General features: G+C 49.4%; 1 protein-coding gene across 1 annotated transcript in view; it reads right to left on the bottom strand.

Moving 5' to 3' along the window:
- The window catches only part of LOC123847802 (olfactory receptor 5V1), a 215,581-nt gene that overhangs the window by 1,379 nt on the left and 187,384 nt on the right, over positions 1 to 26,818 (bottom strand). The gene's annotated exons all lie outside the window — the stretch shown is intronic.

Genomic DNA, 26,818 nt, shown 5'->3' with positions numbered 1-26,818 from the left:
CACCCCACTGTGCAGATGGGGAGCCTGGGGAGGCCCTGAGAGGCACAGAGTCTGTCCAGGGTCACAGCCCTGGGCACGCACAGGAGCCTAGTCTGAAGCCAGCTCTGTGTCCTCACAGCGGGGACATCGGCTGCACCCAGGCCTTGGGAAGTCTGTGGGTGGGCTGTGAGGGAGTCACTGTATGGATGGGGCATGGGGGGAGGGGGAGCATTGAGCAGCTGGGGGAGGGGGCCCTCGGGGGTGGGGGTCTTGTGTGAGGAGGAAGTTGGGTAAGGGGACCCCAGGCAGTGGTGACCTCACTTCCCTGACAACAGAGTCCAACAGAATTTGGAACCCAGGTAACAAGGCACCCACATTCCAGAGGCAGCCCCCTGCCCAGCTCATTTCGTTGGAGATCATCCAACCATGAACATGTGGGCTTGTTGCCTCCCTAAGTCTGGATGCTGCAGGCTGAAGAAAGCCCGCCCTGCAAACGCTGGCCCCCGCTGGGGATGTCCGATCAGGGCTCCCCACCGCCTCTGGCCATTTGGCCGGAAGGCCCGAAAGGTGACACCAGGAGGCCCAGAGCCGGCCACCCAGCCCCACACGCTCTGATCTAACCTGTGCAGCCCCAGGTCCCCTCCCCTCCGTGTGTGTGTGTGTGTGTGTGTGTGTGTGTGTGTGTGAAGAGGGGTCATGTGGGGTGGGCCAACGCCATTCAAGAGCAGGCTGATGAGGGGTCAGATAACCCGTGGGCAGGTCATGTTCAAGGTCAAGGCTGGCTGGGTGGAACGGGGTGTGGGGGGCTGTGAGCTTCTGCCCAGGGTTTCTCTCGATCGCCCTGCAGGGATGGGTCATTGTCCCGAGTGCAGGGCTGTGCACCCACAGGTGTGTGTCTGATCTGGGAGCAGCAGGGCGACTGGGCAGGGGACAGGGAGGTTGGCCGGGCAGGACTGGGATGCCTCCGGGCCGGCTACCCGTCCCTGTCTTTGCAGGCCTCCGATGAGATCGGCACGAGGCTGGCGGACACCCACTCCATGTCCGGGATCCGGAGCGTGACCCCACAGGACTCCCCTGGAGCAGGTGCTGGGGATTGCGGGGAGAGGCCTCCGACACCACCCAGACCACTGTCTCTGGTGGTCATTGACTGCATTGTGCTCCAGGAGCCGGAGCCCACGGAGGCCGAGCCTGAGGCTGAGAAGCCCGGGGCTGGGTGCCCGTGGGTGTGTGCGGAAGGGTGGGGGCTGGCCCCACAGGGAGGAGCCCCCAGAGCCTGGTGTGGGGCCTGGAGCAACGACTGGGCTCAGAGCGCCCAGCGGGTGGACTGCGGTCAGGGAGACGCCCCGGGGAGGGCTCCTTCCTGGCTGCGGCTTCTCTGGGAGGCCCTGGGCTGGGTTCTGTCTCCACGGAGAGCAGGCTCGGGGTGAGCTTTTCTCCTCTCACAGCTGCTCCAGCACCTGAGGAGCTAGAGCCGGTTCCAACTCCATCGGCAGCTCTGGACGGAGGGGTGGTGGCTGCGACTTCAGCAGGAGACCAGGAGCCGGCAGGTGACCCAGCACCCGCCCACGGAGAGCCTGACGGGGGCCAGGAAAGGCCTGCTGGAGAACCTGCTTCCGGAGAGCCTGCCTCTGTGCCTGCCCCTGTGCCTGCCAGAGCCGCCGCCACTGCGCCTGCCCCGAACTGTGGCCCTGCTCCTGCCCCTGACCCAGCTCCTGCCCTGGATCCTGACCCATCCCTACCCCTGCCAGTGCCCCGGTTCTTGCCCCTGACCCAGATACTGCCCCGGGTCCTGTACGTGCCAGTGCGGCAGACCCTGTCCCTCCCCTTGCACCTGCCCCCTCCCCTCCCCCGGCTTGTGCTCCTGTTCCGGCCCCGGCCCCAACTCCTGCCCCTGCCCCTGCCCCTGCTAGAGCCAATGTCCCTTCTCCTGACCCACCTCCTGCCCCTGCACCTGCCCCTTCCCCAGCACCTGCCTGTGCACCTGTTCTTGCCCCTGACCCAGCTCCTGACCCTGCACCAGCCCCTTCCCTTACCTGTGCACCTGTTCTTGCCCCTGATCCGGATCCTGACCCTGACCCAGCTCCTGCCCTGGATCCTGCGCCTTCCCTTGCCCCTGCCTGTGCTCCTATTCTTGCCCCTGACCCGGGTTCTGCCCCTGCCCCTGCCTGTGGTCCTGTTCCTGTCCCTGACCCACCTCCTGCCCCTGCACCTGCCCCTTCCCCTTCCCCTACCTGTGTTCCTGTTCTTGTCCCTGACCCAGCTCCTGCCCTGGATCCTGCCCCTTCTCCTGCCCCTGCCTGTATTCCTGTTCTTGCCCTTGACTCGGCTTCTGACCCTGCAGCTGTCCCTTCCCCAGCCCCTCCCTGTGTTCCTATCCTTGCCTCTGACCCAGCTCCTTCCCCTTTCCCTACCCGTTTCCCTGCCCCTGCGTGTGCGCCCATTCCTGCCCCTGACCCACCCCCTGCCCCTGCACCTGTCCCTTCCTCTGCCTATGTCCCTGTTCTGGCCCCTGACAGAGCCGATGCCCGTTCCCCTGCCTGTGTCCCTGTTCCTGCCCCTGCCCCTGCCCCTGCCAGACCCGATGCCCCTTCCCCTGCCAGTGTCCCTGTTCCTGCCCCTGCCCCTGCCAGAGCTGATGCCCCTTCCCCTGCCTGTGTCCCTGTTCCTGCCCCTGCCAGGCCACTGCCCCTTCCCCTGCCCCTGCCTGAGCTCCTGTTCCTGCTCCTTCTCCTGCTCCTTCTCCTGCTCCTGTCCCTGCCCCTGCCAGACTCGCTGCCCCTTCACCTGCCCCTTCCTGGGCTCCTGTTCTTGTCCCTGACCCTGCTCCTGCCCATAACCCTACCCCTGCCAGACCTGCTGCCCCTTCCCCTGCCCCTGCCTGAGCTCCTGTTCCTGCTCCTTTTCCTGGTCCTGCTTTTGCCCCTTCCCCTGCAAGACCTGCTGCCCCTGCCCCTGCCTGAGCTCCTGTTCCTGCTCCTTTTCCTATTCCTGCTTCTGCCCCTTCCCCTGCCAGACCCGCTGCCCCTTCCCCTGCCCCTCCCTGAGCTCCTGTTCCTGCTCCTTCTGCCGCTGCCCCTGCCCCTGCGCCTGCCGGAGCTCCTGTTCCTGCTCCTTACCCAGGTCCTGCCCTAGATCCTGCACCTGCCACGACTGCTGATCCTATCCCTCCCCTTGCCCCTGCCCCTGGCCCTGCTCTTACACCTGGCCCTGCCCCTGGCCCTGCCCCTATCCGAATCCCTGCCCCTACTCCTGCTCCTGCAGGGCTCCCAGAGCCACATCCAGAGCCCACAGCCCTGCGGGGAGAGGTCCTTGTACAATTACCCTTAGTTCCATCGCCAGACCCCGACGCCCCGCCAGATTGTTTCATCCCCTCCCCCTATGTTCTTTCTCTCTGGTTCATATTGTTATTTTATCTTTTCATGTTCTGTATACTGTTTATTATTTGTTTTAAATAAAATTACTTGTTTTCAACTGAACATGTGATGAGCATAAGTACATTCCCAACGCTGTGCCACCACACCACAGAACATTGCTGTGGAATATCTCATGTCCCAAAGGAGTCCCCGAACCAGAAGCCCCCCTGCCCATTTCTCCCCCAGCCCAGACCTTGGAAACCCCTAAGCTGCTTTCTCTCCCTATTCTCTTACTTGTTCTGGATGTTTCTGTATGTGGAATCATGCAATAGGAGCCTGTGTGTCTGCCCACCTATTTTCAAAGGGGACTCGTTTTCTTCTGTTTATTTGTCATAAAATTTCCCTTATTCGATATTGAAATCCCCGATTGATTACAGATCAGATGTAATCATAGAGGCCACTTTAGGAATTATGGGCACAGGGGCGCCTGGGTGGCTCAGTCGTTAAGCATCTGCCTTCGGCTCAGGTCATGATCCCAGGGTCCTGGGATCGAGCCCCGCATCGGGCTCCCTGCTCCGTGGGAAGCCTGCTTCTCCCTCTCCCACTCCCCTTGCTTGTGTTCCCTCTCTCACTGTGTCTCTCTCTGTCAAATAAATAAATAAAAACCTCTTTTTAAAAAAAGGAATTATGGGCACAATCTCGAGGCGGAGACCCCTGTACCTGCTGGGACACCACAGCCTGACCCCAGACAGGAAACGGCTGGTTACTCCTGTGGCCCACACAGAAACCAGGGAAACGCAGAAAACTGGAAGACACACCACAAAGCAAGGCCAGAGAAAGGTTTCACCTGACTCTGGTACAAACCACGCTCCAAGTCACTGGGTTCCACAGGGATGGAGACCAAACACATGCCAGTCCAAGGGAGAGGATAGGCATGCAGGGAATATGTGTCAGAGATGTGGAGCTCCCGGGGAAGGATTCCGGCAAAGGAAACCCTATGGAGGCAGCACTCGTCACCCTCAGACTGGCAGGTGTCTGGTCTGGGGAGAACGTGAGGAAGTGGAGGTCCAATGCAGGCCCCCTGGAGGAAAGGGTGACGGGCACCCTTGTCTGGGAGAACAGTGAGCATCACTCATCCCAGGCTGCAGGTGCACCCATCACCTGGCATGCTCGGCCTCGGACTCACCCCCAGAAACTCTGGCTCGGTTTTTCACAGATCTGCTTTCAGGAGTGTTCATCACAGTGGTGGTGGAGAGAGCAGGGAATGGAACAATGCTAATGCCCAAGGAGATGGATGGGGTCCATGGTCCCAGTCCTCATGATAGAATGCTCTGTAGCTACTGTCACATTGTCCTTCGGGGCACAGGATCCGGGAAGCCCCTCCTGAGACTCCCTCCTGCCACCCTGTTCCTGGGAACATTGAGAATTGTTTGAGGAGGAGGTGGAGAGGATCCAGGATGACACCGGGTCCAAGGAGAAGGAAGGTCCGCACTAGGAGGACAGTTGGAAGCACCCTGAGCCACCATCCAGGGCCCGGGCTGTGACACCCTTGGACCTCACCCCAAATAAAAGCTCCTGAGGTATGGATCCAGCTTCTGTGGTTTGACTCCCTCCCTCCCTACGTCATTTATTCACTCATTCATTCCCCTCTCTTGCTCCTTCCCCTCCACTCCTCCCTTCCCTCCCCCACTCCCTCCCTCCCTCCCTGCCTCCCTCCCATCCTCCCTGCCTCCCTCCCTCCCCTCTACCCCTCGCATCCTCTCTTTCCTCCTGCCTTTCTCCCCTCCCTCTCCCCATCCTGCCTCCCTCCCATCCTCCCTTCCCTTCTCCCTCTCTCCCCTCCTTCTCTCCCATCGTCCCTCCCTCTCTCTTTCCCTCACTCCCATCCTCCCTCATTCAGCACAGGATCTGGGGTCCCTGCTGGGTACTGAGCACTGGGACTTCATCAGTGAGCACCCCCCAACCCACATGGTCACGTCCACTGTGGGAGGTGATGGGGGGCAGTCCTCACAGCTAGTTCTGGCGATGAGCACTAGGAATCTGCTCCTGGAAACAGGCCAGTCGCACAAAGAAAAGAATGGAGAGACCCATGTTTAGCACCTCCTCTAGAAAAATCTCATCCTGAAAAGTGATGAAAAGTAAGTATGTCCTAGACTTCATGCCATGTGAGTTCTAATGGCAGGTACGCACTGATTCCTAGAACCAACAAAGAGTAAATCATCCAGTGTCAACTGGGGAGTTGTGACACAACTTTTCTGACCAAATGACAGCATTTCAGCCAACATCTCCAGGGCCTCCAAGTTTTCCCAAGGGTCTCTGTGATCTTTGATCCTTCCATCGACCTCCTTGGGAAGCTCTGTCCTGTCCTCTTCCTTGTCTCCTGCCTCTTCTGAGACCTTTCTGTGGCTTCCCCCTCCCCCGCTTGCCAGGGCCACCCTCACCAGGATTCCCCATGCCCCTTGGCTGGGCAACCACATCCCACACTGAGCCCCATGAGCCCAGTGCCTTCTGCAAGGCCTGTGCGCTCCCTCTGGGGTCACTTGGCATCTCCCCTTACAGCGACCTGCATCGTCCTGTGCTGAGTCTCCTCTGAGCAGTCTGTGAGGCCGGCCTGTGCCCGTGTCACGAGAACAGAAGCGAGAGTCCAGAACGTCCAGACGACCCGCTCCCAGTCCCAGCGTGTGGAGCCTGGGCCAAGGATGGTCCACGAGCAGAGGAGGACTCGGACCCAGGGAGCCTGAGGGAGGATGTGGCACATTGAGCCCATAGGACGAGAGTGAGCAATGTGGGGGCCTGGTGCTCAGACCTGCTGGGAGACCACATTGCACTGACTCTGTCCACAGGGCTGGAGGTTTTCAGGGTATCCACCCTCCCATGCTGCAGGCTGGCAGTGACTGGCAGGGGAGGAGGCACCTGGTACAGGAGACAGCCCTCAGGCAGAGAGAAGGGGGCAGGCGCTCCCCCAGCAGCTGGAGGAACTCGGGGTAGCCACTCTCCCAGGCTGTAGGCTGGCAGTGACTGGCAGGAGAGGAGGCACCTGGTGTGAGAGAGAGCCCTCAGGCAGAGAGGAGGGGACAGGTGCTCCCCCAGCAGCTGAAGAAACTCAGGGTAGCCACCCTCCCAGGCTGCAGGCTGGCAGTGGCTGGCAGGAGAGGAGGCAGCTGATGCAGGAGAGAGCCCTCAAGCAGAGAGGAGGGGACAGGTGCTCCCCCAGCAGCTGGAGAAACTTAGGGTAGCCACCCTCCCAGGCTGCAGGCTGGCAGTGACTGGCAGGAGAGGAGGCACCTGGTGCGAGAGAGAGCCCTCAGGCAGAGAGGAGGGGGCAGGTGCTCCCCCAGCAGCTGGAGGAACTCGGGGTATCCACCCTCGCAGGCTGCAGGCTGGCAATGGCTGGCAGGAGAGGAGGCACCTGGTGCGAGAGAGAGCCCTCAGGCAGAGAGGAGGGGGCAGGTGCTCCCCCAGCACCTGGAGGAACTCGGGGTAGCCACCCTCCCAGGCTGCAGGCTGGCAGTGACTGGCAGGAGAGGAGGCACACCTGGTGCAGGAGAGAGCCCTCAGGCAGAGAGGAGGGGGCAGGCGCTCCCCCAGCAGCTGGAGGAACTCGGGGTAGCCACCCTCCCAGACTGCAGGCTGGCAGTGGCTGGCAGGAGAGGAGGTACCTAGTGCAGGAGAGGGCCCTCAGGCAGAGAGGAGGGGGCAGGCGCTCCCCCAGCAGCTGGAGGAACTCGGGGTAGCCACCCTCCCAGGCTGCAGGCTGGCAGTGACTGGCAGGAGAGGAGGTACCTAGTGCAGGAGAGAGCCCTCAAGCAGAGAGGAGGGGCAGGTGCACTGGGTCGGGCTGAGGGGTCATCATTGGACAGCAGTGCCTGCAGCTGGGGTCTCCACACAGACCCCCTCCTTAGGCTCAGCACAAGCTTGTCTGGATGGCCTTTGTCCCCCAAATACAAAGTCTGGTCCAGGGCCCCCCCACCAAGTCCTGACTCCCAATCCTTTGTACTCAGCTCAAGTGACAAGAAATGGCCAATAGTTTAGGTGGTGTTGGGTGCACAGGGAAATTTGCTTTTCTGGCCCATGCTGTAACGTTGCTGGCATTTTAAAGATCTCAGGGCTTTGAATCAAAAACAGTAGGATGCCGGGGACCCCAGCTGGCTTTCTGGAAACCTACCTCTGTGCCTTGCAGCCTTCCCATCCCACCAGCTCTGCTCAGAATCCCTCCAGGCCACAGACCCACAGTCTTGGGTCCCAGACAATGTGCCTTCAAAAAGTGATCCTGGGGGGTACCTGGGTGGCTCAGCCATTAAGCATCTGCCTTCGGCTCAGGTCGTGATTCCAGGGTCGTGGGATCGAGCCCCGCATTGGGCTCCCTGCTCTGCAGGAAGCCTGCTTCTCCCTCTCCCATTCCCCCTGCTTGTGTTCCCTCTCTTGCTATGTCTCTCTCTGTTAAATAAATAAAATCTTTAAAAAAAAAAAAGTGATCCCGGTGGGGCAGTAGGACACACTGCAGATTCCAGAAAATCCCCCTCCCAGAAACTGAGGGTACCGCCGGATGAGCTGTCTGAAAACAGCCAGGTCAGGGTTCCAGGAAGACACCAGAGGCACAGGAGTCACTGAGGGGCATCTGAAGGTCAGGTATGGGCAGTCAGAGCTTCCAGGCCCTTCTTCCCTAAAGCTCCTCATTCCTCAGCCTTTCTTCCAGTGATTCTGCTCGGTTTCTATCTGCCCCAACTGTTATCCATTGCCTAGGCAGCAGAGACTCACATATGCCTTTAAATGTTTTGGACAATGAATGTCCACTTCAGTACATAGCCACTTCACTACTGGAAGAGTTGGTAGAAAGCAAAAAGTCACAGAGGACTCCAAGGGTCTGGACTTGGTGTTTCCCTCTCCTGAGATGGGGACACCTGTGGGATGAGCAGGTGGCCAGCTGGTGGGGGGTGGGCAGGGACCTGACGTGGACAGATGGGGTAGGTGAGGCCCGAGGTCCCCGGGGTATGTGCCTGGCATCTGGACTGAATAGGTCTTCAAAGCTGCAGATTGGCTGGGATCATCTTCAGGCGGAGGAGGAAGGTGAGGGGAGCAGAAGGGACTGAGGAGGCTTGGCTTAGACAGGAGAGGGCTGAGACACTCCTTTGGGGGGAAAGTGGGTCAGGTCCAGGCTCACAGGGACAGACCTTGAGGCCATTGGGCTATGTGAAATAAGCCAGTCCCTAAAGGACCAATACTGGAGGACCCCAATTGTGAGGGACAGAGAGCACTCCGATTCATAGAGGTGGAAGGAGCTGCTGGGTGCTGGGGCTGGGGAGGGGAAATGGGGGGTTAGTGTCTCCTGGGTAGAGGTTCAGTTTGGGAGGATGACAAAGTTGTGGCAATGGATGGAGGCGGCAGGTGCAGAAGAGTGAATATACTTATTGCCACTAAATTGTACCCTGAAATGTGCTTAATGGTATCAGTTGTATGTCTATTACACAATAGGAAAGTAGTGAGTCAGGAGGACGGGGCCATTGAAAGTCCAAGGAAGGCCCAAGAGCAGGGATCCTGTATCTTAGTTCTCGCTCTCATGCTCTGCGCCTTGTTGGGTGTCTGAGCTCACAGTGGCATCAGTAAATGCTTGCTAAGACACAGTGCAGGCAGATGGTCCAGAGAGAGTGCACAAACCATCTGTGGGCACTGAGGAATCCCAACGGCACATGCATCCAGACTGAGTGAGTCCTCACATTTCACAAACACCAGCATAAATAGCCATTTAAAACGAAGGCAGACGCCACTCTGGAAAACACTATGGAGGTTCCTCAAAAAGTTGAAAAAAGAGCTACCTTATAACCGAGCAATTGCACTACTGGGTATTTACCCCAAAGATACAAATGTAGTGATCCGAAGGAGCACGTGCACCCCAATGTTTATAGCAGCAATGTCCACAATAGCCAAACTATGGAAAGAGTCTAAATGTCCATCAACAGATGAATGGATAAAGAAGATGTGGTGTGTATATATATATATATATACAGAGAATATTATGCACCTATCAAAAATATGAAATCTTGCCATTTGCAACAACGTGGATGGAACTACAGTGTATTATGTTAAACAAAATAAGTCACTCAGAGAAAGACAATTATCATATGATCTCACTGATATGAGGAATTTGAGGAACAAGACAGAGGATCATAGGCGAAGGGAGGGAAAAATGAAACAAGATGAAACCAGAGAGAGAGACAAACCGTAAGAGACACTTTTTTTTTATTCTTATGTTAATCCCCATACATTACATCATTAGTTTTAGAGGAAGTGTTCCATGATTCATTGTTTGTGCATAACACCCAGTGCTCCATGCAGAATGTGCCCTCCTCAATACCCACCACCAGGCTAACCCATCCTCCCACCCCCTCCCCTCTAGAATCCTCAGTTTGTTTTTCAGAGTCCTTCGTCTCTCATGGTTCGTCTACCCCTCCGATTTCCCCTGCTTCATTCTTCCCATCCTGCTACCTTCTTCTTCTTTTCTTTTCTTAACATATATTGCATTGTTTGTTTCAGAGGTAGAGATCTGAGATTCAACAGTCTTGCACAATTCACAGCGCTTACCAGAGCACATACCATAAGAGACTCTTAATCTCAGGAAACAAACTGAGGGTTGCTGGAGTGGAGGGGGTTGGGAGGCGTGGGGTGACTGGGTGATGGACACTGGGGAGGGTATGTGCTATGGTGAGCACTGCGAATTGTATAAGACCAATGAATCAAAGACCTGTACCCCTGAAACAAATAATACATTATACATTAATTTAAAATTCACTAAAATAATAAAAATAAAACAAAAACAGGTGACCTCAAGCTGTATTACAAAGCTGTGATCATCAAGACAGTACGGTACTGGCACAAAACAGACACACAGATCAATGGAACAGAATAGAGTCCCCAGAAATGGACCCTCAACTCTATGGTCAACTAATCTTCCACAAAGCAGGAAAGAATACCCAATGGAAATAAGACAGTCTCTTCAATAAATGGTGTTGGGAAAATTAGACAGCCACATGCAGAAGAATGAAACGGGACCATTCTCTCACACCATATACAAAGGTAAACTCAAATTGGATGAAAGACCTCAATGTGACACAGGAATCCATCAAAATCCTAGAAGAGAACACAGGCAGCAACCTCTTCGACCTCAGCCACAGCAACTTCTTGCTAGACAGGTCTCCAAAGGCAAGGATAACAAAAGCAAAAATGAACCTTTGGGACTTCATCAAGATAAAAAGCTTCTGCACAGCAAAGGAAACAGTCAACAAAACTAAGAGGCAAGCCATGGAATGGGAGAAGATATTTGCAAATGACATTACAGATAAAGGGCTGGCATCCAAGATCTATAAAGGACTTCTCAAACTCAACACCCAAAAAACAAATAATCCAATCAAGAAATGGGCAGAACACATGAACAGACACTTCTCCAAAGACATACAAATGGCTAACAGACACATGAAAAAATGCTCCACATCACTAGCCATCAGGGAAAAAGAAATTAAAACCACATTGAGATACCACTTTACACCACTTAGAATGGCAAAAATCAACAAGGCAGGAAACAACAAATGTTGGTGAGGATGTGGAGAAAGGGGAACCCTCTTACACTGTTGGTGGGAATGCAAGCTGGTACAGCCACTCTGAAAAACAGTATGGAGGTTCTTCAAGACGTTACAAACAGAACTACCCTATTACCCAGCAATTGCACTACTGGGTATTTACCCCAAAGATACAGATGTAATGAAAAGAAGAGTACCTGCCCCCCAATGTTCATAGCAGCAATGTCCACAATAGCCAAACTGTGGAAGGAGCTGAGATGCCCTTCAACAGACGAATGGATAAAGAAGATGTGGTATATATGTACAATGGAATATTCCTCAGCTGTCAGAAAGGATGAATACCTACCATTTACATTGACATAGTTGGAATGGGAGGGGATTATGCTAAGTGAAATAAATAAATCAGAGAAAGACAATTATCATATAGTTTCACTCATATGTGGAATGTCAGGAATAGCACAGAGGACTACAGGGGAAGGGAGGGAAAACTGAACAGGAAGAAATCAGAGAGGGAGACAAACCATGAGAGACTCTGGACTCCGGTAAACAAACTGAGGGTTACAGAAGGGAGGAGGGTGGGGGGTTGGGGTAACTAGGTGACGGGTATTAAGGAGGGCACATGTTGTGATGAGAACTGGGTGTTATAGGCAACTAATGAATCACTGAACACTACATCAAAATCTACTGATGTACTATATGTTGGCTAATGAATTTAAATTTAAAAAATTAAATAAAATTAATAAATAAAAAATAAATCCATGGCAGGAAGTGGAAATAACCCAGAGGGCTCCATGCTCCTGGAGGCTGAGCTAGCGGTCACGGCCAAGGCCTCTGGCGGTGAGGGCACCGGGGTTCTGAGAGGTGGCTCGGTGCAACCCTGACCCTGAAGCCCCATGGCCATGGCAAGGTGCAAGGACTGGGAGGGAAGACCCGTCCAGACGCCATTCTGCCTCCACGGCTGCTAGAGGGCTGCTCCCAGCCCCACCAGGTGGTGTCTGTCTAGAACCAGGGAGAAAACCTTTTCCCTCAATTGTTCTTTTTAAAAATGGTTGCTCAGCATTGACACAGAAAAACGTCTGACATAAAACTGGAGCCGTTCACAGCTGCAAATGACCCAGAAGTGAAGAAAATGTAGTGAACGCAATGAGAGGACACTGTATCCCCAGGCAGGCCTCCTGTGAGCAGGTGCGGCTGCGGCGCTGGACGTGCTCGTGCAGACAGTACTGGACTCCACAGTGTCCCTCGAGGGGACAGAAGTAGGAACCTGCTCTGATGGCTCCGCTGAAGTCAGCACCCCCTGCTGGAGATGGGGACAGCCCCTCATGAGTTCCAGGTGTCCTGGTGATTCTTGGGCATGGCCCAAATCTCAGCTTCTTCATGACCCGGGGCCAGCCCAGCAGCTGTGGGTCCCGCAGGTCCTCCAGGGACAGCACCTTGGTGGGCTTGTGGTCCAGCAGGTACCTGTTCAGGTGGCTCTTATCATACCACATGGCCTCGATCCCATTGGCCCAGTTGACCACCATCACCTGGTGACAGGCTGAGGTCAGTGGGTGAACCTCCGCCACAACCCCCCAAAAAAGCCCCCCATGTAGTAGAAGTCACCCTGGTCCTTGGGGATGTGGGCCTGGGACTGGGACCAGCGCTCGTAGCTTAAGTCCTCACAGGCCACCCAGTAGAAACCGGGGTGCAGGGTGCCAGAGAGGGGGGACAGGATCTCCATGCCCACGTGGTCACAGAACTTCATGTCCACATCCCCGCACACCATGTCATCCACCTCATAGAGGAAGCGCTCCTCATAGAAGCAGCTCATGATGGCCATGTGCTGCATGGACACATCCTGCCAGTGTGGGGCACTGTGGACCTCAAGAACCACCACCCTTCAGTGCTCCTGGAGGGGCACACGGGACACAGCAACCAGCTGGTTGGTGAAGACATAGTAGATGACCCTGTGTCCACCATGAAGTGATTCTGCAGGAACAGCTCCAGGAAGACCCCGTATCCACAGAGGCAGGGGACAGGGCAGGAAGAGGGTCACTGCCAGAGGCTGGCAGCAGGACCCCAGAGCTGGGGGTCATGGACGTGTGCACCTTATTCATGGGGACAGGCCCTGGGCTGCTTTAAGCAACAGCCACCTCCTGACCTGTCCTGAGTGAATCTGCTGGCAGGGCCTCCCTACCTTCTGATCCCAGGGATGGGGGCCATCAGCGCCCCATCTTACAAAGGGGAGCCTGAGGCTTGGGAGGCTGGAAACCCATGCAGCCGCACAGTCAGCATGCTGGAGCCAGGAACACTCCCCCTGTGCTGAGCTCCTGGGCAAACCCTGCAGGTGCCCTCCCCTAGCTGTCCCCCTGCAGGTTCTGTCCCCACCTGCCATGAGTTGAGCACCTTTGGGCACAGCCCGTGTTTCTATGTCCTACAGACTGGGTAGAATCAGCAGGGCCGGCCAGCTGCCCCACTTTACTTTGAGTGGGCTGTCGCTGGTCCCCAACAGAGCTGTCTCCACCCCCTATAGGGTCCTCCCTTGAAGGCTACTGGGCCTCTGGATGACAAGGTCCATCAGTAAACCACTGGTATTCCTAGGAGGGGTCACCCTTGAACTCCCCAGATCAGGAATCAGGTTCAGCCCATGGGCAGGGAAGGGGAAAGATGACCCCTGGAAAAAGGGGGCTTGCTTAGGCCCCAGCCTTGAATCCAAGGGTGTGAGCTTCTGGGTCCAGGTCTACATCTCCCTGGCCCCAAAACATTGGAAGTCTTGTCCAACTGCCTCACATGGCTGGTCCCCCTTTGAGGGGACTACCTGCCCCTCACTGTGGGGACAGCAGCTCCCCCATTGTCAGCAAGTGTGGTGAGCCCCTCTGAGATTGATTTTTTTTTAGATTTTATTTATTTGACAGAGAAAGAGACAGCTAGAGAGGGAACACAAGGAGGGGGAGGGGGAGAGGGAGAAGCAGGCTCCCCACTGAGCAGGGAGCTTGACATGGGACTTAATCCCAGGCCCCTGGGATCACGACCTGAGCCGAAGGCAGACGCTTAATGACTTAGCCACCCAGGCGCCCTGAGACTGACTTTTTTACACAGGCACTAAGACTACTTCCCTGTGCCTTTCCCCATACCTCGCAGGTTAATAAATCGCTCACACAGGGAAGGCGGGTACTACATTTAAATATGGGACGAGCACACACACCCAGCAGACATGAGTCAGGTCACCAGGGGGCAAGTAGAGGCCCAGCCAATGGGGGAACAAGCCAGACATGATGCAAGGGGAGAGAAGAGTGCTCCTGGCAGAGGGCACAGAGAATGTAAAGGATTGGAGTCAGGCCCAAGGCACATGTGGGACAACCACACAGCTGGGTGGCCCACAGAGGGGGGCTGCGGTGGGAGAGGTGAGGCTGGAGAGAACAGACAGGTGGGGAGTGGATTGCAGAGAGGCTCAAAGGTTATGTTCTGAAATGATCAATCTGGTTACAGGAGGAGAATGGTCTCTATACAGCAGAGGACAGGGAGACCCTAACCCTAACCCCTAACCCTTAACCCTAACCCCTAACCCTAACCCCAACCCTAACCCTAATCAAACATCATGCTCAATTTTGAGGACTAACAGCTCTACTCTGAAATCACAAACAAGTCCATCATGCTGCCTTTCACTCATTGTTCAGTATTGTACTGAAAGTTCTACCCAGAACAATAAGGTAAGATATAAGGCATCCACATGTGAAAGGAAACAGTAGAACTAGGTCTATTCAGAGACCAGAGATGACATCATCTTATATAGAGAGTTTCCTAAAGATTCAACAACAACAACAACAAAAAAATGATTGCATCCAGTTACCTATTTCAGCAGTTACAGGACAATATATCAATACACAAAAATCTCTCTTATTCGTATATACTAGCAATGAATCATCCAAAAAGGACGTTAAGAAAACAATTCCATTTTAGGGAACATCAACATTGACCAAATAGTTAGGAATAGATGTAATAAAGATGTGAGTCTTGTACACTGAAAGTTACAAAACATTGCTGAAAGAAAGTAAGGGAAACCTAAATAACTCTGAGGACACCCCATGGTGATGAAAAGACATACTATTGATAAGATGGCAATAGTACACAATGCAATGTGGAAATTCAATGTGTTCCCAAGAAAATTCACAAAGGCCTTTGGGAACAAATGCACAAGCTAATCCTAACAGTCATATGGAATTTCAAGGGACCACAAGATAGCCAGAACAATCTTGAAAAAGAAAATCAAACGTGAAAGGTCATACTTCCAAAGCTCAAATCTTAATACAAAGCAACAGTAAATAAAATGTTGTGATATTGTCGTAAAGGTATGCATACACCCTGAAACAAATAATACACTATATGTTAATTAAATGAATTTAAATTACAAAATTTTTTAAATAATTTTTTTTTAAAAAAGGTATGCATACATATCAGTGTGATTTAACTGAGAGCCCAGAATTAAACCCCTTCACCTATGGTCCACTGAATTTTGACAAGGGTCGACAACATTACATTGGGAGACAATTGGTTATCCATGTGCAGAGAAATGAAACTGGACCCTTACCTCATACCACATATAAACATTAGCTCAAAATAAGTAAACGCTTAAATGTAAGAGGTAAAATTATAAACTCTAGAAGAAATAAATAGGGATAAATCTTCATAACCTTGGATTTCCCAGTGCTTTTAGACGTGACACCAAAGCATAAAAAAAGGGAAAAAATAGATAAAATAATATCCTCAAAATTAAAAATCTTTTCGGGGCACCTGGGTGGCTCAGTAAGTTAAGTGTCTGGCTCTTAATTTTGGCTCAGATCATGATCTCAGGGCCATGAGATCAAGCCCCATGTCAGGCTCCATGCTGAGTGTAGGGCCTGTTTGAGAGTCTCTCTCCCTCTCCCTCACACACTCTCTCTCCCTCGCTTTAAAAAAAAAAAAATGTAAAAAAAATCTTTGTACATCAGAAGTTACTATCCTGAAAGTGAAAAGACAGCCCCCAGAAGGAAGGAAATATTTGCACATTACGTATCTACTAAGAATCTGTTGTCCAGAATATGTAAAGAGCTTTTAAAACTCCTCAACAAAAAGACAACCCAATTCTTAAAATGGACAAAGGACTTGGATAGACCCTTCTCCAGAGAAGTCATGGGGAGTTGGGTGTTTAATGCATACAGAGTCTCCCTTGGGGAGAATGAAAAAGTTCTGGAGAATGATGTACAACTGTGGGAACTCAGCTAAGGCCAGAGAACTGTGTACCTAAAATGTTTTGGGTGGTAAATGTTATTTATGTTTAGTCACAGTGAAAAGGTGAATGAAGGACTGATCCATGTCACAACATAGATGGACACTGAAAACAGCCCAAGTGACAGAAGCCAGACAGAAAAGGCCACTCAGATTAGAGCCATCTGTGCTCCTTAAATCCATCAGGGTTGTGCAAATAAGGGAAAGTCTTGGAGCAGTTCCAGAAAAAGAAAACTGGATCAGAATGAAGCAAGACATTTCAGACTGTGGCGCAGGTGGCAACAGTTGAAGTGGGTCTGTGGTCTGGGTTAAAATGTGGAAACCATAATGATTTCCTCATTTAGGGTTACGTGGTGCTTCTGCAGGAGAGTGTCCCTGTTTGGGGTAAAACGCACTGAATCACCCGTGTGAAGTGGTAAATGTGGTAAGGAGACGACAGCTGGGGGGTCTGAGTGTGGAGATCAAGTGTATTTGTGCTGCTGTGACAGGTTTACCACACTTTGAAATCTCTACAGAGTCAACTACTCTTCCAAACAACCATGTCAGCACCAGGTCACAGAAGCAGAGACGACATCAAACTTTGTGATGGAGGCCAAGCCCTACTCAGATCCAGGTCACCCACCGTGGAGAGGCCACTCGCCCTTGTAGGAGGCCACATGGTAGCAAGACACTCGTGGGAGGATTAGGTCGGTGGCCCCTGTGTCTTGGGTGCAGTAGAAGCAGTGGGATTTGGAATTCCAATTTTCCACAGTGCTCCACCAAAAACTGGTTAGAACTGTGAAAATGCATGAAGGGAAGCCTCAGTAAAGTGGATTAGGTATGCCAGAAGGGGAGGCTGGAGGGGGGAGCCTACCACAGAGGGTCAGTTACAGGAACAACTGTGAGTTACAGACCCAGCATTAGAACCCCCCACAGGAGAGATTCATCAGTCACAGACCCCAAAGGGGAAGATGTAGGTTTCACCTCCTACAAGAAATCCACCACCCCTGCAGCTCCACGGGTAAGAACCCTCCATCAACCCGAACCCTTGCTTTTCTCCAGTGGACTTTCCCTCAAAACAACCTTCCCAACTCCCCCCACCTTCTCCATGAAATACTGAACAGGTGACAGACCTGCTCTCTGACACCACCCCTGAGACCCTGAAGACAGACATTGAGGGAGACACACGGAGATGGGAAGACACTCTGAGCTCAGGGAAGAACCAACACTGAAAATATCTACTCTCCCCCACCTTCTCCATGAAATACTGAATAGGTGACAGACCTGTTCTCTCACAACCCCCGTGAGACACTGAAGAATGCTATACATGGTGTCAAGACGGCATCCTCTCATGTGTTCTCCACCCGAAGAACTCAGTAGCTCAGCTGCTTTGAGGACCACCTGGGGGCTCATTATTGAAAACTTAGGAAGAAGTGACTGACAACAGGACAGACAGAGGATAAATACTGAGAGTTGTGAGAACTATCAGAGAATGTTTGCTCTGGGCAGGGCTACAATTTGCCGATCTAAACTCTCAAACAAATCTTGAGACTTTCCTGGGAGATAGACAAGATGGCAGAAGAGTAGGGGACCTTGTTTCATCTGGTCCCTTGAATTTAGTTGGATATCTTTCAAACCGTTCTGAACACCCATGAATTCAATCTGAGATGTAAGAAAATATATCTGGATCTCTACAAGCAGAAAAGTTACTGCTTTTTGCAAGATAGGAGGTACAGAGACATGAATCTGCAGGGAGATATTGGTAGATAAATGGGGAGGGGGAGCCTCCATAAGCCAGCTCATGGAAAGTGATACAACACAAGACTGCAAAATCAGAACCCTTAGAAATCTGCTCCAGTGAGAGACATCCCTTTCTGAAAGGGGCTCAGGGGATGAAAAGGGCAAAATTCTAGGTGGGATCCTGAGACCACAATAATCCAGGAGTCACAAAATGAATGGGGGTGCCAGAACTGGTAGAGTGCCCAAGCAGTGGAGCAGGGAAACTGGTTATGGTCAGCGAGCTCAAGAGAGGACTCTCAGTCAGGTCACCATAAACCACAAGCCAGGCCAGTCAAGTGACTGCTCTTTGCCTGAGCACCCTGAAAATGACTGGAATGCATGTGCCATTTACCATCCCCTGGAAGGGGTGACACAGCTGTGTCCATGACTGGGCAACAGCTCTCAGGGCAGTGGCCACAGAAAGGACAGTAGGGCGACACCCAGCCCTCTCCTGGGAGCAGCAGAGCAGGGTACATGTATGAGCCCACAACCACCCTCAGTCCCAGGACATACAAAAGGCAGTTACTTGGGTCCCTTGGACTCCTCCCAAGAGGATTGTGGTGGGCGTGCACCACAAGAGTCGGCAGAGTTTGGCACACACAAAAGTGAAGACTGTTTGTCTTAGAGGGTTTATTGAAAAGGGGGCACCATGATCTTTCAGCTCTGGGCCAGAGAACCAGGCATGGCCATATTTACTCTGATCCTCTAAAGAGGCACAGAAAGCCTCCAGAGAACAAAAGCCACACAGAGGACCAGCTTACACTGAGCCCAGCCCCCTCGCAACGGGTGATGCAACTTCACCCAGGCAAGGACACCTTAGAAGCAGAACAGCAGGCCCCTCCCCCAGAACACAGACTGGAAGAACAGGTGGACAACTGGTTTATGGATCCCACAAGACTGTAAAAGTCCAGTGCCAGGGGAAAATAGTATACTGAAATCAAGGTTTTTTCTCATGATTCATTTATCTTTCAGTCTAAAATTTTTCATTTCTATATATGTAAGTTTTACTTTCCTTGCAATTTTGGGATGTAAGGTCTTCTAACACACAGATCAAAATTCACTCCAGAACAAGTGGAGCACCCTGCTTTGTCCACCCTGCTGTATTATATCCTCTCCCCCAACCCTGCCCCCACCTTTGTGTTTTGTTTTGGCTTGCTTTGCTTTTCTGTAATGGTTTCTGACTGCTTCAGATTTGTCTAGGGTGTATTTTGCTTGGGTTGTGGTTGATATTTTGGACTCTGCTCACTCACTCATCTATCCACCGTTCTCTGGGGAAAATGACTATAAGGAGGAATTCACAACAAGAAAGAACCAGATATAATGTTCTCTGCCATAGAGCTAATCGATATGGATATAAGTAAGAGGTCAAAGATGGAATTCAGGATAGCAATTATAAAGTTAATAGCTAGGCTTGAAGAAAGCATAAAAGACTGTAGAGAATCTCTAAGTGCAGAAATGAGATCTAATCAGGCTGAATTTCAAAATGCTGTAACAGATGCAGTCTAAATTAGATGCTGAAACAGCTATGGTGAATGAGGCAGAAGATAAAGTAAGTGATCTAGAAGACGGCTAATGGAAAACAAGGAGAGAAAGACAATAGCCCATGAAGAAAGGTTGAGAATTTAGTGATGCCCTGTAATGAACCACTGTCAGTACTATTGGGGTTCCTGAGGGAGAGGAGAGAGAGAAAGAGAGGTCCAAAAGGTATATTTGAGCAAATCATAGCTGAGAACTTCCCTAACCTGGGGAAGGAAACAAGCATTCATGTCCAAGAGGCAGAGAGGACCCCTTCCCCCACCAAAAAATCAATAAAAATAGATCAACACCCCATGTATAGTACTGAAGCTTGAGAATTTTAGGGGAAAAAAAATAAGACTATCCTGAAAACAGCTTGAGATAGGATGTTCCTTACTTACAGAGGGAAGAAAATCAAACTAATATCAGACCTATGCACAGAGACCTGGCAGGCCAGAAAGGGCTGGCAAGACATATTCAGGGTACTAATTAAAAAGAACATGGAGCCAAGAATACTTTATCCAGCAAGGCTGTCATTCAGAATGGGTGGAGAGATAAAGAGCTTCCAGGACAGGCAGAAACTGAACAAGTATGTGACCACTAAGCCAGCTCTGCAAGAAATATTAAGGGGGGTAGTGCAAGCAAAGAGAGACCCCAAGAGTAACATAGAACAGAAAGAAACAGACAATCTACAGAAACAGGGACTTTACAGACAATACAATGGCACTAAATTATTATCTTTCAATAGTTACCCTGAATGTAAATGGGATGAATCCTCCCATGAAAAGACACAGGATTGCACATTGGATAAAAAAGGGAGACCCATCCATATGCTGTCTGCAACAAACTCTTTTTAGACCTAAAGACACCTCCAGATGGAAAGTGAGGTGGTGGAAAGTGATTTACCATGCTCATTGACATCAAAAGAAATCTGGGGTGGCAATCCATATGTCAGACTAATTGGATTTTTTTTTTTCAGGGTTAAGCAGGTTCCTTTTATTAGGGTTTGGGATTAATATTCAGAAGGGGGGGTCCCATCATCGCATATAATGGGCAGGCATAAAGATGCATATGCCCACTCAGAAGACATGCCAATATATACCTTGTGTGTTATTTTTTTTATTTTTTTATTGTTATGTTAATCACCATACATTACATCATTAGTTTTAGATGTAATGTTCCATGATTCATTGTTTGTGCATAACACCCTGTGCTCCATGCAGAACGTGCCATCTTTAATACCGATCACCAGGCTAACCCATCCTCCCACCCCCCTCCCCTCTAGAACTCTCAGTTTGTTTTTCAGAGTCCATCGTCTCTCATGATTCATCTACCCCTCCGATTTCCCCCCCCTTCATTCTTCCCCTCCTGCTATCTTCTTCTTCTTTTTTTTTTCTTAACATATATTGCATTATTTGTTTCAGAGGTACAGATCTGAGATTCAACAGTCTTGCACAATTCACAGCGCTTGCCAGAGCACATACCCTCCCCAGTGTCTATCCCCCAGTCACCCCATCCCTCCCACCCTACCCCCCACTCCAGCTACCCTCAGTTTGTTTCCTGAGATTAAGAATTCCTCATATCAGTGAGGTCATATGATACATGTCTTTCTCTGTTTGACTTATTTTGCTCAGCATAATACCCTCCAGTTCCATCCACGTCGTTGCAAATGGCAAGATCTCATTCCTTTTGATGGCTGCATAATATTCCATTGTATATATACCACATCTTTATCCATTCATCTGTCCATGGACATCTTGGCTCTTTCCACAGTTTGGCTATTGTGGACATAGACTAATTGGATTTTAAGCCAAACATTCTACTAAGAGTTGTAGAGGGACACGATATCATACTTAAAGGGTCTATCCAACAAGAAGATCTAACAATTGTAAATATCTCTGTCCCCAACATAGGAGCTGCCAATTATATAAACCAATTAATAACCAAAGTAAAGAAACATTGATAATAATACATTAATAATAGGAGACCTCAACACTCCACTCACAACAATGGAGAGATCATCTAAGCAGAAGATCAAAAAAGAAACAAGAGCTCTGATTGTCACACTGGACCAGATGGACTTCACAGATATATTCAGAACATTCCATCCCAAAACAGAATATTCCTTCCTCTCGAGTGCACATGGAACTTTCTCCAGAATACATCACATACTGGGTCACAAATCAGGTCTCAACCAGTACCAAAACTTTGGGATTATTACCTACATACTTGCAGACCAGAATGCTTTGAAACTGGAACTTGATCACAAGAACAAATTTGGATGAAACTTAAACACTTAGAGGTAAAAGGGTATCCTGCTAAAGAATGAATGGGTTGGGGGGGGAGCAAGATGGCGGAGGAGTAGGAGACCTGGATTTCCTCTCCTCTCAGGAATTCAGCTGGATAGGGATCAAACCATTCTGAACACCTACAAACTCAACAGGAGATCGAAGAAAAGAAGAGCAACAACTCTCTCATCAGAAAAGCGACCACTTTCTGGAAGGTAGGACGTGCGGAGAAGTGAATCCGAGGCGATATTCGGGAGGATAGGCGGCAGGGGTGGGGCCTCTGTCGGCCGCTTCTGGCAAGTGATAGAGCCGCGGAGCACAAAATCGGAACTTTTAAAAGTCTGCTCCGCTGAGGGACGTCACTCTGGTGACTAAGCGGGGGGTGGAACCCTCCGGGACAGTGTGGTCTCAGGACCCTTGGGGTCACAGAAAGACCGGAGGTGCCTGAGTGTGGCAGAGCTCCCAGGTAACAGAGCAGGGAAGCCAGCTGCAGAGGCGGAGCCCAGGTGCAGGCTCTCAGCTCGGGGTGGCCATAAACCGTGATCCGCGGCACAGTCGGGCCACTGCTCCTCCAGCAGGGACCCAACAAGTGGCAGATCCGGGGAGACTCACCTCCCTGCCCCAGGAGGAGCCGCGCGGGAGTGCACCGCAGGGATCTGCTGGGTTTGGAGACTACACCCGGGGTCGGGAGCCAGAGATAGAAACGCGCGGTCACAGGCCGGGTGAGCACGGAGTGCGGCCGGAGACCGGGGAGACGGGAGTGACTGACGGCTTTTCTCTGGGGGTTCACTGAGGAGCGGGACCCCGAGTTCTCGGCTCCTCCAGGGCAGAGATTGGGAGGCCGCCATTTTCACTCTCCGCCTCCAAAGCTGTAGGGAAAGCTCGCAGGGAACAAAAGCCCCGGAGAACAAACCCGAGCAGATTACTTAGCCCAGACCGGGCAAGGGCGGGGCAATTCCGCCTCCGGCAGAGACATTTGGAAACCACGGCAATAGGCCCGTCCCCAGAAGATCAGCAAGAACAGCAAGCCAAGACCAAGTTTACGGATCAATGAGAACGACAGAACTCCAGCCCTAGGGGAATACTGCACATAGAATTCATGGCTTTTTTACCATGATTCTTTAGTCTTTCAAAGTTAATTTTTTTTAACTGTCTTTTTTTTTTTCTTTTTCCCTTTTTCAACCAACATCTTATCAATCCCTTTTTTAAAAAAAACATTTTTATTTCTCATTTTTAGAGTCATATTCTATCCCTTCATAGTAGTTACCCATATTTTTGGCATATATATATAAGTTGTTCTCTCTTTAAAATTTAGAGATAGTTTCTTCTAACAGATTAAAATATACCCTAAATCTCTAGTATATGGTGTTTTCTATTCCCCTGCCTGATCACATTCTCTCCCTTTTTTTTTCTTTTTTCTTTTTTTAAATCCTCTTCTTTCTTATTTCAAACAACTTATCAATTCCTTTTATAAAACTTTTATAATTTCCATATTTACACTCATATTCCATCCCTTCATCATATCAACCCTTATTTTTGTACATATATAAGTTTTTCTTTCTTTAAAATTTTGGGAGGCACTTTCTTCTAAAAGACCAAAATACACCCCAAATCTAGTGTGTGGCACTGATCTATATACCAGCCTGATCGTATTTGATCACATTCTGGTTTTTTGTTGTTGTTGTTTTGTTTTGTTTGTTTTTGTTTGTTTTTATCTTTTTCTTTTCTTTCTTTTTCTTTTTTCTCTCTTTCCATTTCCTTTTCCACTGCTTCAGGTCTTTTCTGATTTGTTTAGAAAATGTTATATTTTCTGGGGACATTGTTACTCTGCTAGCATTTTGTTCTCTCATTAATCTATTCTCCTCTGCACAAAATGACAAGATGGAAAAAATCACCTCAACAAAAACAACAAGAGGTAGTACCGACTGCCAGGGACCTACTCAATACGGACATTAGTACGATGTCAGATCTAGAGTTCAGAATCATCACTTTAAAGATACTAGCTGGGCTTGAAAAAAATATGGAAGTTATTAGAGAAACACTTTCTGGAGAAGTAAAAGAGCTAAAATCCAACCAAGTAGAAATCAAAAAGGCTATTAATGAGGTGCAATCAAAAATGGGGGCGCTAACTGCTAGGATAAATGAGGCAGAAGAGAGAATCAGTAATATAGAAGACCAAATGATGGAAAATAAAGAAGCGGAGAAAAAGAAAGATAAACAACTACTGGATCACGAGGGCAGAATTCGAGAGATAAGCGATACCATAAGACGAAACAACATTAGAATAATTGGGATCCCAGAAGAAGAAGAAAGAAAGAGAGGGGCAGAAGGTATAATGGAGCAAATTATAGCAGAGAACTTCCCTAATTTGGGGAAGGAAACAGGCATGAAAATCCAGGAAGCACAGAGAACCCCTCTCAAAATCAATAAAAATAGGTCAACTCCCCGACATCTAATAGTAAAACTTACGAGTCCCATAGACAAAGAGAAAATCCTGAAAGCAGCTCGGGAGAAGAGATATGTAACCTACAAGGGTAGAAACATTAGATTGGCAACAGACCTATCCACAGAGACCTGGCAGGCCAGAAAGGACTGGCAGGATATATTCAGAGCACTAAATGAGAAAAATATGCAGCCAAGAATACTCTATCCAGCTAGGCTGTCATTGAAAATTGAAAGAGAGATAAAAAGCTTCCAGGAAAAACAAAAACTAAAGGAATTTGCAAACACAAAACCAGCCCTACAGGAAATCTTGAAAGGGGTCCTTTAAGCAAAGAGAGACCCTAAAAGCAACATAGACCAGAAAGGAACACAGACAATATACGGTAACAGTCACCTTACAGGCAATACAATGGCACTAAATTCCTATCTTTCAATAGTTACCCTGAATGTAAAAGAGCTAAATGCCCCAATCAAAAGACACAGGCTAACAGACTGGATTAAAAAACAAGATCCATCAATATGCTGTCTGCAAGAGACTCATTTTAGAACCAAAGACACCCCCAGATTGAAAGTGAGGGGGTGGAAAACAATTTACCATGCTAATGGACACCAAAAGAAAGCTGGGGTGGCAATCCTTATATCAGACAAATTAGATTTTAAACCAAAGACTGTAATAAGAGATTAGGAAGGACACTATATCCTACTTAAAGGATCTATCCAACAAGAAGATCTAACAATTGTAAATATCTATGCCCCTAACATGGGAGCAGCCAATTATATAAGGCAATTAATAACAAAAGCAAAGAAACACATCGACAACAATACAATAATAGTGGGGACTTTAACATCCCCCTCACTGAAATGGACAGATCATCTAAGCAAAAGATCAACAAGGAAATAAAGACTTTAAATGACACACTGGACCAAATGGACTTCACAGACATATTCAGAACATTCCACCCCAAAGCAACGGAATACACATTCTTCTCTAGTGCCCATGGAACATTCTCCAGAATAGATCACATCCCAGGTCATAAATCAGGTCTCAACTGGTACCAAAAGATTGGGATCATTCCCTGCCTATTTTCAGACCACAATGCTTTGAAACTAGAACTCAATCACAAGAGGAAAGTTGGAAAGAACTCAAATACATGGAGGCTAAAGAGCATCCTACTGAAGAATGAATGGGTCAACCAGGAAATTAAAGAAGAACTAAAAAATACATGGAAACCAATGAAAATGAAAACACAACTGTTCAAAATCTTTGGGATGCAGCAAAGGCAGTCCTAAGAGGAAAGTATACAGTAATACAAGCCTTTCTCAAGAAACAAGAAAGGTCTCAAGTACACAACCTAACCCTACACCTAAAGGAGCTGGAGAAAGAACAGCAAATAAAGCCTAAACCCAGCAGGAGAAGAGAAATCATAAAGATCAGAGCAGAAATCAATGAAATAGAAACTAAAAGAACAGTAGAACAGATCAACGAAACTAGGAGCTGGTTCTTTGAAAGAATTAACAAGAATGATAAACCCCTGGCCAGACTTATCAAAAAGAGAAAAGAAAGAACCCAAATCAACAAAATCATGAATGAAAGAGGGGAGATCACAACCAACACCAAAGAAATACAAACAATTATAAGAACATATTATGAGCAACTCTATGCCAGCAAATTAGATAACCTGGAAGAGATGGATGCATTCCTAGAGATGTATCAACTACCAAAACTGAACCAGGATGAAATAGAAAACCTGAACAGACCTATAACCACTAAGGAAATTGAAGCAGTCATCAAAAATCTCCCAACAAACTAAAGCCCAGGGCCAGATCGCTTCCCAGGGGAATTCTACCAAACATTTCAAGAAGAATTAATACCTATTCTTCTGAAACTGTTCCAAAAAATAGAAACGGAAGGAAAACTTCCAAACTGATTTTATGAGGCCACGATTACCTTGATCCCCAAACCAGAAAAAGACCCCATCAAAAAGGAGAATTACAGACCAATATCCCTGATGAACATAGAGGCAAAAATTCTCACCAAAATACTAGCCAATAGGGTCCAACAGTACATTAAAAAGATTATTCACCATGACCAAGTGGGATTTATTCCTGGGCTGCAAGGTTGGTTCAACATCCACAAATCAATCAATGTGATACAATACATTAACAAAAGAAAGAACAAGAATCATATGATCCTCTCAATAGATGCATAAAAAGCTTTTGACAAAGTACAGCATCCTTTCTTGATCAAAACTCTTCAGAGTATAGGGATTGAGGGTACATACCTCAATATCATAAAAGCCATCTAGGAAAAACCTACAGCAAATATTATTCTCAATGGGGAAAAACTGAGAGCTTTCCCCCTAAGGTCAGGAATGCAGCAGGGATGTCCACTATCACCACTGCTATTCAACATAGTATTGGAAGTCCTAGCCACAGCAATCAGACAACAAAAAGAAATCAAAGGCATCCAAATTGGCAAAGAAGAAGTCAAACTCTCACTCTTTGCAGATGATATGATACTTTATGTGGAAAACCCAAAAGACTCCACCCCAAAACTGCTAGAACTCATACAGGAATTCAGTAAAGTGGCAGGATATAAAATCAATGCACAGAAGTCAGTGGCATTTCTATACACCAACAACAAGACAGAAGAAAGAGAAATTAAGGA

Source organism: Mirounga angustirostris, unplaced genomic scaffold (genome assembly GCF_029215605.1).
Source record: "Mirounga angustirostris isolate CCGP_5_RB_7025 unplaced genomic scaffold, mMirAng1.0.hap1 SCAF_2, whole genome shotgun sequence".
In the NCBI taxonomy this organism is placed as follows: Eukaryota; Metazoa; Chordata; class Mammalia; order Carnivora; family Phocidae; genus Mirounga; species Mirounga angustirostris.
The sequence above is the reverse complement of the archived record's forward strand: the minus strand, read 5'-3'. Positions and strand labels throughout refer to the sequence as shown.